At 31.6% G+C, this 3,708-nt stretch overlaps 1 long non-coding RNA gene across 1 annotated transcript; it reads right to left on the bottom strand.

Annotated features, from left to right (window-relative positions):
- Positions 1 to 1,557: 1,557 nt before the first annotated feature.
- LOC126743103 (uncharacterized) lies at positions 1,558 to 3,225 on the bottom strand. The gene is made up of 2 exons (XR_007662780.1): positions 2,457 to 3,225; positions 1,558 to 1,654 (listed from the first exon to the last, which is right to left on the bottom strand). It is a non-coding gene; the product is annotated as an uncharacterized LOC126743103 (long non-coding RNA).
- Positions 3,226 to 3,708: the final 483 nt, after the last annotated feature.

Here is a 3,708-nt window from a genome sequence, read left to right as displayed (position 1 = left end):
TTCAGACATATTACACACAATAACAGGATTTCGATCACTGATTTAATTTAGCAATAACTAGATCATCTTTATTATTTTCAATAAACAAAAAGGTATTTTTCTTTTAGTGCCTACTAAAACGTACAACCAAATAGTAAATATAAAAACTCAATTTGGCACCCAACATTATTAATTGAAAAAAAGAGGATTTGCATATTTTAAATGAATTTAAGGTGCTAAGATCAAAAATTAAGTTCGATATTAGCCTAAGTTCGAAAAATCGAAATTCTATCTTAAAGGTAGAGGCGGATATAAAAAAAAAGCCAAAGCGATTCTGGATTTTTGTCAAAAGTTAACGAGAGATTGCGAGTGCATCTGTATCTATAAAATTTGAGGCACTAAATAAACCAGTTGACATAGTTAATGCAATTGAGAACTTTTTTAACATAATAGATCTTATTCAATACCAACTGGCAAAAATATTCCATAGAATTCAATAACTGACATAAACAATAAGATTATACTAATAGCATATTCAAGGAAGTTATTTTGCAAGCACTTCGTAAACTTAAATCTAAACCATCTTAACTGAGGTCCTCAGGTCCCTTTAATTCCAGCTGTTTTAATATAGGATTGTCGTTTTGCACTAGTAACACCTCTTAAAATAACCTATGATATGTATCATATTATGTGATGTATTAAGCAAGGACCCAACATTTGAAAATGACATTTAAAATATTAGACCAGCTTCAAATATTTGTACCTTTTCAAAAATGTTTCAAAGGATTATTATTGGCTCTCTTTTTTTCAAACCTCAAAGCAAACTAGTTTTAAGTCAGCACGAAACAATAAATTTAACTATAAAGGCTCAATTTATTGCAGAAGGTTTCCAAACGAATATCATTGATTTGGATTTTTCAGCAGACAAGTTCATACTCTTCTACTCATGAACATGTCGAATATAAGTCGCTTTTAAATCTTTTTGGGTCTTGCCTTTAAATTTATTGATGTCAATAAGTAGCTCTTACTGAGTTACAATCAAAAGAATTCATAGCCACTTTGAAGTTACCCCAAGGCTCGCTCTTGGATCCTCTACTTTTTAATGTATTTAATAATGATATAGGGAGTTCGCTAAATGATAATTTTCTATTATACGCAAAGTTGTTTACACAAACTAAATCCATAAATGACTGTTTGATTCTTTAATTCAACCTAAACCTATTTTGATAACTGGTATAATATAAAATATCTCTATTTAAATATAAAAAATATGTTGTAGGGCCTAACAGTGTCTTGCAGTAAAAAATAGCAAACTCTCTATGATTATAACTTAAACTTAGAACTACTTATCCGTTCAAATAAGTTCAGGGACTTAGGGGTCCTGTTTAATGATAAGTTGTCTTCTATACTCCACTATCGCTTCATTACATTTAAGTATCTAAAAATGGTTGGATTGATTTTACGTTCTACTAAAGAATATTAATATATGGATGTTGCTATGTTACAGGTTTAATCTCCAACAGATATATTAATTGATTTATTAATTTTTTTTTACCAAGATAAAGTAAATCGCAACCATAGTTTCATAAAATAATTTATTTAAAAATCATACATAAATATACATACTACACAGATATGATATACCGTTAAGATGGTCCCTCCTAACATACCCGATCTGAAACGCAAGGAAAACCATTATTGGATGAGGAAAGTAAATAATAATATGGGATATTGTTTCATTGTTTTGTTGATTGAATAGAATTAAGAACTGCCATTGATTTTGCATTGATTTTACCTTGCAGGTCAATTTGGCCTATTTTAGATTTTAATGAATACTGAGCACATTAACTAATTGTTTATTTTGTTCAAATCATAAGGATCAATAGTGATAAGAATGTTAATGTCAATCTGGTCTGTCAGTTTTTTTTTGTGTAAATTATTGTTGCTAAACCATGGCCTCAAGTTATAGATTGCTCCATAGTTGCAAATTACTTAAACCAATGTTGGTACCAGATAGTACCCAGTAGTTAAACCCAGCATGTCAACACCTAGGTACTTGACAGATAAATGCATTCCTTAAAATTTGGAGGGAACTGACAATCCTATTTTTAATAGATTCATTCTTTATCTGGTTCTAGAGTATGACAGATAGTTTCGCTTAATGCGGATGTGAAAAGGTAGACCCTATCTTAGCCTAATTTTTTTGTAGTTACTAGTATGTGCTAGGATAGCTTAATTGCTGATTTTCTAAGTAGGCCTAAGAGTTTATAGGGCTCCTTGTTTTTGTTGTGTTAAATAAACCCCAGAAAAGGCCACATTCCATCTTCGGTAAGTTAGCACATGTTACATGCCTAAGTCATTTTCCTATTTTTTTCATCTAATTAATTTCTTATTTGCATGCTTTTCGGTTTAACTCAAAAGAACATCAATGCATCCAACTTTTCAGAGAGCAATTTTATAAAATTTAACTTACTTACCCACACAAAAATGCCATAAAATTGACAGCCATGTCGAACCTCATGTGTGGTCCCCATTTTTAGGCCTTTCTGTACCTTCTGCTTATCCTCTGCCTCTGCTTTTGCTGCATTTTTATTGTTACGGCTTCCACCTCACTTGCTACTCCACGTGTTACCACATCAAGTCGCTTGGATCATCACCTCCGGAACCTGCATTCCTTCCAATCGGCTACACCTAATACCGATTGCCCTCCACTACCTGCTAGACATTCTGGAAGCATCCTAACTGGTCGATCTGCTGCTGCCTCTTTTGACCCAAACGTATAGCTGCCAACAAAGGAGCCCCATTCAGATCAGGTGGGCCCTACTACCAGTCGGAGAGACTCAGAATTTCAGGTAGCCCCTTTTTCTTTTTGGCTTGGTTTCTCCAGGTAATGATTTATCGGTTCGTCGCAATTTATAGATTATTTTTTTTTTTAATTAATATGTAGAAATGATCACAGATTTTAAATTCAATTTAGCAAAATTGTTTATATGACCACCATCACTGATTTTGATTTGAAATTGGGAACTGAGTATATACGTATATGCGAGGTATTATCAGATGTACAATTGAATAAGTATTAAGTGCTAAATTATACTTTATTTTCTTTCTCATAATTTTAAATTTCATAATTATAACTTAAGTATTAGAGCATTACTGTCTTTGTATTTATTTTTTTGAATTGAGGTTATAGATTAAATTAGTTGTCAATTATGACATTGATTTATCTTTCAATACTAAAGCTGGGTTTAACAATATAAAGCTGCGTTTTCTTTGCGTGCCCTAATAAAGGCTAATAATCATAACCCTGGAACCCACATTTAGGCATTGTGTGAGAAACAGTGCAATAAATTTGGCGCCCAACGTGTCAGTTCATGCTTTACCAATTTTTTTTTTCTAATGGCTTTTGAATATATTAAACATTAGCAGTTAATTTTGATTAGTTGTTTTGGAAGGTTGACTTTACCATTTTTATTTTTTTTTTACGTTTTCATCAGTTCAGTGTTTCTTCTCATTGAAAAAAAAAAAAAAGAGAATTGTCAATACATTTTATTTAAGTTGGTGACCAATTACCAAAAACCAAGGAAATATCTTCAGGTGTTGTAGGGAAGTATAAATGATACAAGTGTTATAGGATTACAGGGTGGTGTGAAGGTAAAAAGAAAAAAAAAAAAGGAAAAGGAAAGAAAAGGGAAGAAAAGGAAAAACATTTTTTTTTTAATTCTTGAA

This window comes from Anthonomus grandis, chromosome 12 (assembly GCF_022605725.1).
Source record: "Anthonomus grandis grandis chromosome 12, icAntGran1.3, whole genome shotgun sequence".
Lineage (NCBI taxonomy): Eukaryota > Metazoa > Arthropoda > Insecta > Coleoptera > Curculionidae > Anthonomus > Anthonomus grandis.
The sequence above is the reverse complement of the archived record's forward strand: the minus strand, read 5'-3'. Positions and strand labels throughout refer to the sequence as shown.